The following is a 15465-nucleotide window of genomic DNA, read 5'->3' as shown; positions in this document are numbered from 1 at the left end:
ATAACACTCAATATAATACATAACTTCCATTCGGATTCTGCTTGGTACATTCTTAAACTACACACTGTATTCTTAAGAAAAGAAAAATTATAAATGTATGTAATTAAAACAACACATTCTATTCCAATTCAATTCTATCATTAATATTAATATTCATTAAAATCTTAACATTTTTCACATTACTTTCCAAATAAATATCATATTTCAATGGGAACAATTATAAACTTTCCATAGTTAATTCCTCCCCCTCTTCACTTATATTTTATAAAACATTGACTAACTAAAATGTTCCCATTCCTTCCTGATTCGGTTTTGTCATTTATTTTATTTCATTTATTTTATTCACAAACATTTCACTAAATTACACTAACTATTTTTTCCTTCTTTTTAATCATATGTTGTTTCCAATTTTCTAAAGCTATTTCTATTACAAATATAACAATACAATCTTATGTACCTTTATAGAATCCCTTTTTCAGTTAGATTTTCACCCATTATCTCTAAATAGGTCCTGTTTCTTTATATCTTGCTCCAGTCCTTTGTAACTTCTTTTCCTTTCCTTCTTCCCTCTCTTCTTCTCTCTCCCATTTTTACCCTTTTGTCTCTCTACCTCTATTTCCCTCTTCTGTATTCCTCTTTTCTGTTGCTTTCCAGCATTATTTTCCAGCATTATTTTTCTTTTCTTTGGTTGCTTTTTTTAAGTCTTAAATTCTCCATTCTCTTTCCCCTACTTTCCTTTTTCTTCCCCTTGTTCATTAAAGATGGCTTCTTCTTTGTCCCAGTCCTCTTGTCCCAGTCTTCTTGTTTTGCAGTCTTTTCTTGTTGTTTCTCATAGTTCCAGATCTCCATTTCTAAGAATTGAAAAACGAAGCCAAAAGAGCCCTTCCCTTCTTGTGCATCTTCTTTATATTTTTTAAGTTCCATTTTCAATTCATGCAAAAGTGATGCCATTGTAAAAAATTTAAACAACCACCCAATTGATTTTAGTCATTCAAATATAATAACCAAAAATCCAAAAGTCACCAAGCAATCCAAATACACACAAGCTGTTTCTTTTTACACTTTCTCTTTTTTTTCATTTTCTCTTCCTGGGGTTACTATTTAATTGCAAAGTTTCAGTTAAAATGTATCTTTTAGAAGTCTTATTGAAATTTTACTTTAGATTCTTTTGAAGCCCAGGCAGTCTCTTACCTCTTCCAGATCCTGCCCTTATTCTTTTTCTCTCCCTTCCTGCTTATAGAAGAAAAAGTTTTTAATGTCCAGAAATCTTTATTGTCCCTTTGGCATTTAGTTATATTTTCAGCTTAATTGCCTATTGATTCCAAAGTGGATTTTTCTGATTTCTTATTTAGGTCTCTTAGTTGTCAATATAAGGAAGGAGAGAGAAGAAGAAAAAAATCCAAACCTTTCCCTTTTTACTTTCTTTCACTGCTTCCGACTCTTCTTTGGGAGCGATGTTATCTTTTGTAAAATTTAAATTCCAGGGTATCTTAGTTGTTGCTTTTTCGACTTAACCCGGTCAGCCAAAATTTCACTTCTTATCTTCCTCCTGAACGTTCTTTTCTGGTTGAGTTCTTCTTTGAGGTGGCCATTTCTGACCACCACTCCTACCGCCTTCGGGAAAGGGAGTAATGGCCAGCTGAGGAGGAGAGATGTGGCTCTCCTCGACCCTGCTGGTGTTCTCCCCCCCTTCACCACCTGTACGGGGTGGCTTAGCCCCGAAACCAGCCGGCTCGGGGCACTCCAGTGGTGAGCCAGACCGAAACCGCGCACGATCGCGGATTTCTGTCTGTCACCGAAGCCCTTCAAACCGGAAGAGGGATTCTTTATATACAGATAGTACTCAACTTACAACCACAAATGATCCCAACAGTTTTGTTGTTAAGTCAGATGTTAAGTAACTTTTATCCAGGGGTGGGATTCTACCAGTTTGCACCTATTCGCTAGAACTGGTTGTTAACATTTTAAGCAGTTGGGAGAACCAGTTGTTAAAAGAAATTACTGGCCTAATCCTGTAAGGAAGGCAGGAAGGAAACATTCTGGTGTTGCTTACAGAAACTGCCTCTCCGTTAACCCTTATTACATTCTTGGCAGAAATAGATGTCCTGTCTCTGGAACGTCTCTGGAGTTTTTTCCCCCTCCTTTGCTGGTACTTTGCTTGTGTGGAGTGACCATTCAAAGTTACAATGGCACTGAAAAAAGTAATTAATGATCATTTTTCACACGACTGTTGCAGCATCCCCAGAGTCATGAAAGGCCAGGTGAGGAGATGCATGCCTCGATGTGAGTGATATTGAGTTGGCCACGCCCAGCCAATAACATGACCACCTAGCCATGCCCACCTAGTCACATGACCACCAAGCCACGCCCACCAACTAAGCCATGCCCACAGAACCAGTTGTTAAAAGTTTTGAATCCAACCCCTGCTTTTGTCCCATTTTTTCAACCTTTCCTGCCACAATTGTTAAGTGAATTTCTGCAGCTGTTAATATGATTGTTAAGTGAATCTGGCTTTCTCATTGACTTTGCTTGTCAGAAGGTGTCAAAAGTTGATCCCATGACACTGCAGCTGTCATAAATGTGAGTCAGTTGCCAAGGGTCTGAATTTTCATTACATGACCACAGGGATGCTGCAATGGCTGTAAGTGTAAAAGACAATCATAAATCATTTTTTTCATTGCTGTTATAACTTCAAAAGAACTGTTCTAAGTTGAGGAGTACCTCCACAGCTAAAGCAGGAGCATCTTTTGCATAACATGGTTACCAAAAAGAGTTTTCCTGAAAGTGCTTTTGGTTTCAGGCATTAAGAAAAACCTAAGATGGAATGCAATACAGAAATTCTGATGAAGTATAGATACACCTGGCACCAGCTTGTCTAAGGCTCCACAGTTGAGAATCTGAAAACCTCAGTGCTCTATAAAAGGAGACCATCAGCCTTGACCTTTGTTTCAGGACTGCTATCTTTTTCTTTCATGTATATAATTACTGTTCCCTTCATTCCCAATATTCAGGCTTGCAGAGCTCTGGATCTACAGATCCACTAGCCCACTAACAATCTCTTTTCCACCCTACGAAGCAAAACCTCCACCAAAATGTATAAGGAGTTCCTTTCTGAACTATGGTGTGTTACCTTCCATGCATTTACAAGTTTATATCTGAAAAAAGTGCAATAAAATATTCTGTTTATATCTAGGAAAGTACAAATAGGTAACTCCCTGGTAAATACTATTTCAGCAGTAGCACATGACAGAGAGTGTACACATATGAAACCACTTCTCTATTTACAAAACCCTTTTGCTATCTCTGTAATTTATATTAGCCTCCATCCAATTTTCCTGCTTCCTGCCAGAAATTCTATTCAGAGTCATTGTGTATAGCATGGGGTATTATCTAATAACCAAGGAACACTATCTCCCACCTGAGTTTCTGGTAGTTTCCACACACAGGTAGTCCTTCACTTATGACCACAATTGAGCCCAAAATTTCTGTTGTTAAGTGAGACATTTGTTAAGTTAGTTTTTGCTCCATTTTATGACTTTTCTTGCCACAGTTGTTAAGTGAATCACTGCAGTTGATAAGTCAGAAGCTCAGTTGTTAAGTGAATCTGGCTTCCCCAATGAAGTTCACAAAAGGGTATCCCATGACCTTGGGACACAGCAACCATCATAAATATGAACCAGTTGCCAAGCATCTTAACTTTATCACATGGTCATGGGAATGCAGCAAAGTTCATAAATGAAAAACAATCGTAAGTCACATTTTTTTCAGTGCCATTGTAACTTTAAATGGTCACTAAATCGAACTGATTACCTGTATTTTACTTTTTTTCATTTTTAATTGCAGAATCTGGCTTTCTGTTCTATAAATAACAACATTTGGATGCTATAAAATCCATAGTTCCAAAAGGAAGAGTAGCTCTTAAATTCATTTAATAATTGTTTTTCTCTTGCAAGTAGAATTGCAATTAAGTTCCCACACTTTAGAAGGCATTGCGATTTTTCTGTATATAAATCTGCTTTGCTCCAACCATGTTAGCAGAAAATATATTTACAGCTACATAAAAATCCCAATCAATTATTTTTACTTCATTTTAATTTTTTATTTATCTATACCCTGCCCTTATTATTTTTATAAATAATTCAAAGTGGTGAACATAACCTAATACTCTTTCCTCCTCCTGTTTTCCTACAACAACAACCCTCTAAGGTAGATTGGGCTGCAGACAGGGTAATTGACCCAAAGTCACTCTGCCAGCTTTCATATCTAAGTAAAGACTAAGACTCACCAAATTAGAGACCAGTTTCTAGCACAGCACTAATTAAATTAATTAAAAATACATTATACATTTAATTTACACTATAGCATTTATTTAAAAATACATTTTCCCCCTAATGGCTATTCTGCACCTGTTTAATATTTATTTTGATTAGAAGTGTAGAAGTGTATAATTAAAACAAACATAACTTCATTACTAAAATTGTAGGGACTAGAAAAGGTACTTAGGTTTTCTATTTATGTTTCAACCAACTACTGTACATTGTTTAATTTACAAGACAATCCAAGGCATACACTTATTCGGAAGTAAATCTCATTGGTTTCATAAGGTCTTGTTTTACAGGTCATATGGATGCCTTATAGAAAGGAATCAATATGCTGTTGCAATTCCACACCAAATGCCTAGTGTGGATACAAGTAGACCTCAACATACAATTGTAATTGAGCCCTAAATTGTAAAGCAAACACGGTGGTTGTAAAGTGAGTGCCATAGTCATTAAGCGAACATTACGACCCTTAAGTGAATCCATTGTCCACAATGGAAAATTTCTGCTAGAAATTGGAAGTCAATGCAGGTTTCCAAGCAAGAAAATGTCCTAAATTGCAGTCCTGCTCAATGGGATACAGAAAATGGCCATAAATGCAGGCCAGATGTGCTGAGCACCCAAAATGTGACCATGTGACTGCAGGGGAGGAGCAGGTATGAATCTGGATCATAAGTAGCCCTGGGGAGGTCCATCATAACTTCAAATTGGCTCTAAGCCCAATGTAAATCGAGGACTTTCCTTTACTTCACTGAAGTCAGCAGAACATATTTGCAAGCAAGCATGAAGGCAAATAGGATACATCAAGGATAGAAAGGAGAATAGGATGAAAGTAACACATGACAGTAGGCAGAGAAGCTTTCATATTTTCCATCTCAAAATGGCAGATAACTGCTGCTATTTTTCAGAAATCATGCTGGAATTTGGTAGCATATTGATCTGGAATTCTGAAGCCTGAAAAAGGGGATTGCCTGCTTTAAACTCATGTCTTATCCCACATTTCTCAATCTTGGCAACTTTATGGCATGTGGGCTGGTTGGAGAATTCTGGAAGTTGATGTTTTAAAATTGCCAAGATTGAGTAGCACAGTTTTTACCAAACAAACAAACCAAACACAAATAGAATATTTGACAAAAGGAGGTAAAGTTTATGGACTATACATTCGTAGCATTTGAGGACTAGAGCAAAGAGATCTAAGTAAAAAGTAAAAGAAAGTGAATCTCCCATGCTTAATAATTATTTTCCACTTTTTCTTCAAGCCAAACAGGGCTTCTAAGATTGGAATCCAAAATAGTTTCAAGAAATGACATTTGAGAGAGATGAATTCTGCAAGATCCAATCTGGATCGGCCACCAGGACCAGAGGTTGAGTCTTCTGAGCTTTTGGACTCGTGCTGGATCCCATCCTTAGGGAAATTCTCTCTAGCAGAAACATTCTGCTAGAGCAGGGGTGTCAAACTTGATTTCACTGAGGGCCACATCAGGGTTGGGTTTGACCTCAGGAGACCAGGAGGGACATAGCCAGCGTAAGCATGGCCAGGGTAGATGTGGCCAGATTGACGTCTTTCCTGTCGGGGGACACCTGCGGTGGCCAAGTGCTAAGGCAGGACTTCCCTCAGACCCTCCCTCAGTCTCATTACAACCTTCCTTCCTTCCTTTTCCTTTTTGCCATCCCTTCTCATTCTTTCTTCTCCCTTCCCCTCTTTTCCCCTCTTCTTCTTCTTCTTTCTTCCTTGCTCTCTTTCCATCTTCCCTTCTTTCTTTGGCTTTCCTCTTTCCCTTTCTCCTTTCTGTCCCTTCTTCCATGCTTAAATGCAAAAGGGGAAACATTTCTCCTTTTGTTCAACTTTTAGTTTGTTTTGCTAGCCCTCTGCCAATAAAAACAGAGCTTGGGGGAGGGGCACACACATGGTATTCCCAAGCTCCATTTTCACTGGCAGTGGCACCGCGGGCCAGTCCTTGGCTGTTTCCAGGACAGCCCTGTGGGCCAGATCTAAGCACCCTGGTGAGCCAGATATGGCCCACGGGCCTTAAGTTTGACACCCCTGTACAAGAGAGACATTCTGGTGAGAGAGAAGTTCCTTGAGGGTGGGCTCCAGCACAAGTCTGAAGCCTCAGAAAACTCAACCTCTGGTCCCAGTGTCTGACCCAGATTGGATCCTGCAACATTATCCTGGGACACATATATTTGCCTTCATTCATGAGACAAATTCTGGACAGCAAGAAGAGTTTGCTCTTGAAGCTCTTCTCACTCTGTTTCCAACAATTGGGACAGATGCCCACTTACCCTCTTTCACATCATGGTTATGATTCAACCAAAAGGCTGCCCTTCACACAACCATATTGTGATCATAAAGTGGGACATCATGTAATGGAGGTTCTCAATCATCCAAGTCATGGTTGCTCCAAAGGTGGCTTTTTTTTCTTTGAAAAGAACTGGAGAAGCTTCAAAAAAAAAAACAACCCTAGAAAGTTGGCTGCTTTTGGAAAAAGCACCTTCAGGACATCCTACAACCACATCACTTAGCAAGAGCAGTCCCCTCACTCCACATTGCCATCAACAAGCCAATCCCACTAGTCATTAACTGTGGATCCATCCCAACCCAATCTATTCTGATGTTGATCCCTTCCAGCCCTGAGCTTCAATAAGGTAAGGGTCTGCCTCCCCTTCCACTCCCTCAGAAGCCTATTTTCTCCCAATTCTACCTTTGTTCAGCACCCCATCTTGTGGGACAGCATGTATCCAGAACTATGTGGTACCGTTGCTGCTTGCCATGCTTCAGTTCAGGGTTTTCTTGACATGCCATGGCTCTGGGGCTTCAAGAAGCCCCTGAGCTGCAGTGCCATTTGAAGACCTTCACAACACGAAGCCCAACCCCAGCATGGCCCAGGAGCACAGCAAAAAAGCCACGGCTTCCCCAGGGAACTGCAACTATCCCTGTCATACTGTGCACAGTCCCTTTAAGAGTGCTGTACTTCACATCAAACTAGAATTGTGAATAGTATTGAGATTGAAAGAAAAATGGATACACAAAGGAGAATCATGGAAAGTATGAAGTAAAACAAAGCATACAAAGTTCAGAAACTCTTGACTTCACTGAACACACACTCAAAAAGCATGAAGGAGAAGATCTGGCTCTGCATTGGAACTGCATTTAGAGGGAGAAGTCATGGAAAACCTTACAGTACCAATTTTCTATCAGATAACATCTTAACACTATCTAGCTCAAGAATGTTTCACTAAATGCTTTATTGCAAAGAACAATGTCCACTGTTACAAAAACAATATTAAAATATAAGTACTCTGTAATGAATGATGGCCACTAGCGATGTTTTTCATTTCTGTATTTCCTTTAAACTATTTAAAAGACTGGCACAAAACCTGTGTATGTGTTCTCACAATTGGCTTGCCTGTGGGACTGCAAAAGGGATACTGAGGAAAAAACTGAAATGAGTGGAAATAGCTCTCTTAATCACCCCATGGACGAGGAAGATATTTGGGAGATTTATTTGCAATAAATCATAATGATGGTGCTTAGAGTCGAACAACCTACTCTCCCAAAAACAATTTGGTTTCAGGAAAAAATTGTCCTGCAATCTACAACTCCTACACTGCAAAAACATATGAACTTCTCTACTTGACCAGGGTAAAGCTATAGACACAATTTACATAGACTTTTGCAAAGCCTTTGATTCAGTGGTACATGACAAACTACTGTTAAAACTAAACTCTTATGGCATTTCCGGATCCCTCCATAAGTGGATTACTGCGTTCCTGTCAAACAGGCAACAAATAGTAAAAATAGGGAGCGCTATATCAAACCCTGCTCCAGTCAACAGTGCTGTCCCCCAAAGCAGTGTTCTAGGACCCACACTCTTTATACTCTATATAAATGTTCTTTGCGATCACTTTATAAGCAACTGTGTCCTCTTTGTGGATGATGTAAAACTATTCAACACCACTGACAATGCTACCATCTGTCAAAGCAACCTTGATTATGTGTCTGAATGGTCAAACATCTGGCAATTCCAAATTTCGACCAACAAATGCTCTGTCCTACACATTGGTTAAAAAAAAAATCAGTACACCAAATACAAACTAGGCAGATATGACCTCATTGATGATTCTCACTCTGTCAAGGACCTTGGAGTTCTCATATCAAATGACCTAAGTTCCAGAGCTCACTGTAACAGCATTGCCAAAAAGGCATGAAGAGTTGTAAATCTAATCTTATGAAGCTTCTCCTCCGGAAATATCGAATTGCTAACTAGAACATACAAACTTTTGCCAGACCAATACTCGAATACAGCTCATCAGTCTGGAATCTGCACTGCATATCAGACATTAATACAATCGAGCAAGTCCAGAAGTATTTCACGAGAAGAGTACTACACTCCTCTGCTCACAACAGAATACCCTAAAGCACCAGGCTTGAGATTTTGGGCTTGGACAACCTTGAATTACACCACCTACAGTTAGACTTAAGCATAGCACACAAAATTATCTGCTACAATGTCCTACCAGTCAATGACTACTTCAGTTTCAACCACAACAATACAAGAGCACACAACAGATACAAACTTAATGTAAACCGCTTCAAACTTGATTGCAGAAAGTACGACTTCAGCAACAGAGTGGTCAATGCCTGGAATGCACTACCTGACTCTGTAGTTATATCCTCAAACCCCCACTCCTTTAACCTCAAACTATCCACTATTGACCTCACCCCATTCCTAAGAGGTCTGTAAGGGGCGTGCATAAGTGCACCATCGTGCCTCTCGTCCCTGTCTTATTGTCCCCATTTATTCGTACCTGTTTCCTGTATTCTTACTCATGTTTATACTTATATCTATTACCTTGTAAGCGACTGACAAATCAAATCAATCAATCAATCAATCAATAAAAAGTAGCAAAACATACCCCCATATGAGCCCAAAGAGAAAACTTATGTAGAGATACAGGCATTCTGCACCGGCATTAGGTGACATACTCATTGTCAGGCCGGGGAATGCATGGCTCTCCAATCTCTCCTGTCTCTAATCTGCTCTGGGTGATGGGAGAGGAAACTCAGCAAAATCAGGGAGGCCATAGGGCTCCTGCTCCTGCATCCCATGAGCGCGCATGCTCTAAGCTTCTATTTCGGTCCTTGGGGAAATCCACATCTTAGCAGCCATATCTTTTCAAGAGCAAGAAGATCAGGGAGCACAAGGAAGGGATCCATAAAGCAACAAGAAGATTAGCATTCTTTTGAATTCCCAAACATGGCCACGACAATAAAAAGAAAGCTGTTTTTGACGCCCATCCCAAATAATCTCTGACCAGAATGCTTGGCAACTAATGTCTCTTTTGACGCAGGACATTCTAGGATATTGAGCTGGAAAGGTAATACAAGAAGCCAATGATTCGTATGGATCTACAAATCTTTGCTAACTGCTGGCAACTCATATCACAATTCTTTGCCTGAATGACAGTTATCTGCTAGTTTGGCTGCTATTCAAAACTGGAGGAGCCGGGGCGGTCACCCTCCATACTGTAACTGCTTCTGTCATTCCTATACAGTCACCCAAATCCATAATAATTATTATTTATTACATATATCAATATATATGTATATATCCATAGCTCAATGATTGGTGCTACATAGCTTTGCAGCTTTTCTTGATCTGGCCTCATGGCATAGTAACTGTCTGGGAAAAGGGCCAGCCCTATCATAAGGATAGGCAAGAAAAGGTAGCCAACATTCAGCACAGTTAAGGCAAGTGAAAGCAGGAAAGACTTACTTCTGTGGCTAAAGCTAAAACAGCCTTTTTTGTACATGGAGTCTTCTTTTACAATTCTTCATTATCAGAATATTGCTTGTGAAAACTTTCCACAGGTTTATATCCATTATCTAGCAGGAGGTTTCAAAAGCCGTCTCACAAAAGACTTCAGCCAGACCATTTTTCATTGATAATGAGAAGCAGAGAGAATAGCTTCAACCAAAGATATTTCTTGTGGGCGGAAGGAAAGAAGGAAGGAAGGAGGGAGGAGGAGAGGGGGGGAGATAAACAAACAAACAAACAAACAAATAAATCCTAGCAAAGCTTATTTTCAACAGCCATTTGCCTTGAACAATTTTTTTAAAATTGATTATTTCAGCCACCTTCTCATTCTGGTGCTCTTCAGGTATTTGAAATAGAACTCTCACCATCTTGGTTATCAGGACTGTTGTTGCTGCAAACTCTGGCAATTAAACTATGGAAACTTATGCTAGGCGAAACTGATCTAGTCAGAAGGCATAACAATTTGGCCAAGACTTGCCTATTTGATGACTAGATTAGAGTTTTGTGAACAAGACTTGGCAACAGCTCCCTTGAAGCTAATATTGGATAGTTTCAGGGGTTTGCTGCTGATAGGATTTTGCCAGTAGATCAGCACTGGGCTAATTATTGTAAAGTTTATAAGCAAGAAGCTGAGAGAAGGAGGGCAGTGCGTGAGCCAGAAGTCAAAACGAGCCAATAGGTTGGTGGGGTGGGGTGGGGAGATGGAAGGGGGGCGAGACAAAGAAGCAGAAATCTTTAATTAAGAAGAGGGTAAGAGAAAAGATTTGCTAAGTTAAATGAATGCAAATTTAGAAAAATTTAATTTGAAAACAAATGTTTTATGCAATTTTTTTTTAAAGTTCTCTTCTCATGTCTATGGGTGATATGGGTCTTCCTCAACCTCAGGTTCTCCACCAGAGGCCTGGAATTTGAGGGTTCAGCACAATATCTTAGCTGTTTCTAACACTGGTCTCTTCTGGACAGAGAGTTCTAATAATATTGTTCCTGGGGTCCGTCAGAGCCACTCTCCCAGCTTAGGAGTCACAATCCTGAGTGATCCTACAATTACTGGGATGACTTTGGCCTTTAGTTTCCACATCCTCTCTAGTCGTTCTGGCCCTGGAATTTTTCTATTTTCTCACACTCCTTGTTTGTGGAGATTCTCAGTCATCCAGGTCATGGTTGCCCCAAAGGTGCTTTTTTAAGAGCCAACTGGACTTTCTGGTTTTTCTTTGAAGATATTTTGCTTCTCATCCAAGAAGCTTCTTCAGTTCTGGCTGGATTTATTTATTTCAATCTGCATTTAAAAAACAAAGGCCACTCTTTTGAAGACAGCAAAGTCCACATTTTGGACACAGAGAACCACTGGTTTGAAAGAGAGGTTAAATAAGGCATCTATGTCAAAATTGAACGGCCCTTTCTCAATAGAGGAGGAGGGATATGACATCATTTATCTCCAGTCCTTCCAAGAAGCTTCAAGAAGGCTCCACACCCTTTTGTACCACTCAGGTGACTCTGATGATACAGATAAGCCTCCAGATGGCCTTAACAACTAGCTGAAAGAATGCAAATGCCAACTGTCTGCAAGGAGTATAAATCCTTCCATTCTTCACCATCCAGCCAGAGAATGGATGAGAAGCTAAAAGTCTTCAATTAAAAAAAAAACAAGGAAAAAAGCACCTCTTGAAAAAAAGCACCTTTGGGACATACTCCTTCTTGATTTCACTTGATACTGCTGTCTATCACCACCACTGCCTTGATCTTTGTCTCATTAATTAGCCATTAACTTCCTGTTCATCTGGGCCTGGTAATCCCATAGGATCCCAGTCCTGTTATTCTTCCTCATGACCTTCCATGAAATCTTTCGTCTGGTTTTGGGAAGCTCTGGCTCATGCACTGTGCATATTATGATATGATAATATGAGCATATTCCAGTACACATTGCCAGCTACCTGGTTGTACCATTCAGTATATGCTATTCCTGCCTGCATCCTACACCTTGCCACTATGTTGAACCATCTCTGAAGCTTCTCTGCAAAATCCGCACCTCAGGTCCTGTCTAATGTGGTAAACCTCTGCTTCTGTGGATCTGGTGCTTCGTGCCTATTCATGTGCTGCTATGTTCAGTGCCTCAGTGATGTTTTAGTCCAGCTCTTCCATCCACTCATAGGATTTCCCAATGCCAGTCACCCCCACTATCTGTTGATGATACATCCCACCCAGAGTCCTATCCTGCACTTCCTCTGCTTGATTTTCCTCCCATGTCTGCTGCCGCCTTTCAGTAGTTCGTCTTTGAATGCCAGCTTACTGATGTACTCCTGGATACTATGAGTTAAACACAAAGGGCTACCAGAATTGTGAAGGAAATTTTAATCTACTCCATACTCTCGAGGGACGTACTAATATAAGATTTCATACTATCATTCAATTGAAGCAACTGAAATAGCTGTTATGTCTTTTCAACTCTTGCAGATTTACAGGCAGATATTTCAGACTCCGTTTCCCACAGTCCATTCCTATTAGCCATGAATGACTGCAGGTTGAAAGGAGTTGAGGGTTCAACATGCCTGGGGGAATCCAGATTGCTGATTTTTCTTCTGCAATCAAAATTTAACTTTTTGAAGAAGATACTAAGCCTAAGGATGTTTCAGTATGTACCTGGCTCAATCATCTTAACCAAATTTACTGTGTCTCAGTGCCAACCTCAGTAACCTAATACTTATTAGCAAGTTGATTACACCCAGAGCAAAACTCGGAGCAAAATAATGGGGTAAAGGATGAGTGGGAAAATACGCTTTTGTGCTTTTGTGCTTGCAAAGCAGAGAAAAGGAAGATTTCATCAGAGGAAAACAGTATAACTAAAAAAAATAAGAGAACATTGATACAATAGAATTACACAAATCTAGTTCCAGCTATGTTGAAACAGAATGGGAAATAGAAATATTTTAATCTATGGATTTTTTAAAACATTTTGTTTTTTTATAACTACGTTGTGATTTTTATACAGTTATATCATAAGGTTTTTTTTATCCTTTAGTGGAAAAATCTATTAAACTACATATAAACATGTTTAAAATTTTCATTGCTTATTTGTTGAATTGGAAACAATTTTCCATAGAACATCCCTTTGAATACAGGCAGGGCAAATTCAAATGATATGACTATTTTGTGGGGTTTGTTAAATGCTACTCTATACTTTCTCTTTCAGTCTGACTGAAATAGCAGAGATTTAGCTGTTGCTGGCTAAGGCAGAGAGAGACCACCAAAATCCACCAAAAGTTAACTAAGTCCTCTTGTACCACCATTGGAGAAACATCTTCTGCCATGCAAGCCTGCCTATATTTCTCAGATAATTTATTTATGAATGTCGCTGATGAACCATGAAAAGCTATTAACTAAGCCCTGGCTAATTTAACTTTTAGCTAAAACAGTGAACGCAAAGCAGGGCCAGCACTTTCTTGGACTTCTTTCAAAAGTAGAACCAGACAAATGAAAACCAAGGCAGCATTTTAGTTTGGAGCTTTGGGGGTGGGGGGAGGAACCCATCCATTCCCGTTTTTATTGGCGCCCATTTCTCCGCGGGACAAGAGGGAGAAGTACAAAGGCTAATCAGAAGCGCCGGGAGATGGGAAAGAGAAGGATGATGTCTTTAGGCTTGGTAGCCAAACCGCTGCTTGAACCTTTCAGGTTTATATATTCCGTCTCCCACCCAGCCTTCTCTTCTTCTGCAAAGAAAAATTGGTGAAGTTGAAGGAATATCCATAACCGAGCCCAAAAGCCATACCAAATAAAAAAGAAGCCGCCACACTTTCTCCTCCCCCTCGAAAATAATTGCCCTAAAAGCAGGAATCTTACGGTTTCCGATAGAGTTATAGTTCAAAAAGCTGTAACCATTTCTGTCCCCCTTTGAAAGCTACCCAAAGGAGACATCGTACTTAAAATGCAAAAGGCGACATGAAAGGGGCTCGAGATCGCATGAATTCCGCAAAATGTGAATGCAATGGACTCTCTTCCCCGCTTTTAAAAAGCATCCCTCCCCGATCCCTCGCCCCCAAGCAGAAGTCTCAAGTTACTTGTTCTGTCATTTATGCAACTGCAGCCAAATCTGTTTACCTGAACTTTTCTCGTTCTGCCTTTTTTTTTTTTCGTGTTTTTAAGACCGACCGGCACATGCAGCCCAGAAGAAACACTGACAAACTTTTCTTCTTCTTTTCTTCCTTATGTTTCCCTAGACAAAGCCTCTCCTCCAGCAGGTGCAAAGGCGGGGAGATTGGCCGCATTGCCAGCTGGGAATTGTAGTCCAATTTCACTCCAGCGTTTTCTCTGGTATTTTCTCAGTACTTCCCCCCTCCCCGCCCCCCTTACATCTCTTCTATGACTTGTCTGAATCAGGACAGATGCGTTTAGCATTGCAAAGTTCCTGAGGTTTTGTAGCTCTTCTTTTGTTGTATTTTTTCTTATATTTTCTGCTGTGTCTCTTTTTCTTTCTACATATTTTAAATTTAAGGAATAGTCTGTGACATCCTGAGATCATTGTAATATTTTGAGCGCATAATGAATTGGATATTCTCTTCATTATTGTTATTACTATTGCTACACTCCAGCTTGAAACTTGCTTTCAATATTTTGCATATTATATAATCTATATATGTATTGCTAACCCACGCATGCAGCTTTATACATTTCAACAAAAGTTCATCAGAAATTAGGAGAAGGCAAAGTAGGCTGTGCCAGATATTCTGGACCCAATCCCACAAATTGAAAAGCTTAAATATCAAGTGGTCTATCCTTAATCTTATATGGGATTATTCTGAAATATCCTTCCATGTCTCTTTATTTAAACATGATTTCTACCCGAGGTGGCATTCAGCAGGTTCTGACCAGTTCTGGAGAACCAGTAGTGGAAATTTTGAGTGGTTCTGAGAACCGGCAAACACCACCTGACTGGTCCTGCCCCCATCTATTTTCTGCCCCCTGAGTTCCAGCTGTTTGGCTGTCTCTTCTTCTGTTGCCCTGCACAGGGGAACAGAGCTGGAAAGAGGTTAGTGGGGTGAGGAAGGAAGGAGGATTTTGCAGTATCCTTCCCCTGGAGTGAGAAGGGAATGGAGATTTTACAGTATCCTTCCCCTGCCAAGCCCACCAAACCACGCCCACCAAGCCACACCATGTCCACCAAGCCATACCCACAGAACTGGTAGTAAAATTTTTTGAATCCCACCACTGATTTTTACCATTCTGAACCAATATTGTCATTCAGAGCTATGTCTTAACTAAAGAGAATCTTCCCATTTAAGACTACACACAGTGGTATGCTAGATTTATTGAAGATTAGTGAACTCTTAAAG

At 40.0% G+C, this 15465-nt stretch overlaps 1 protein-coding gene across 4 annotated transcripts in view; it reads right to left on the bottom strand.

Annotated features, from left to right (window-relative positions):
• HAP1 (huntingtin associated protein 1) overlaps positions 1-14383 on the bottom strand; it is a 96394-nt gene extending 82011 nt beyond the window's left edge. For all 4 annotated transcript variants that reach the window (XM_087916469.1, XM_087916472.1, XM_087916471.1 and 1 more), the window contains exon 1: positions 14234-14383. The gene's annotated coding sequence lies outside the window, so the exon portion shown is untranslated. The remainder of the gene's footprint in view (positions 1-14233) is intronic.
• Positions 14384-15465: the final 1082 nt, after the last annotated feature.

This window comes from Pseudonaja textilis, chromosome Z, assembly GCF_049901715.1.
Source record: "Pseudonaja textilis isolate UNSWEBS1 chromosome Z, rPseTex1.2, whole genome shotgun sequence".
NCBI lineage: Eukaryota > Metazoa > Chordata > Lepidosauria > Squamata > Elapidae > Pseudonaja > Pseudonaja textilis.
Note: the sequence above shows the minus strand (reverse complement) of the source record. Positions and strands in the feature narration are given on the sequence as shown.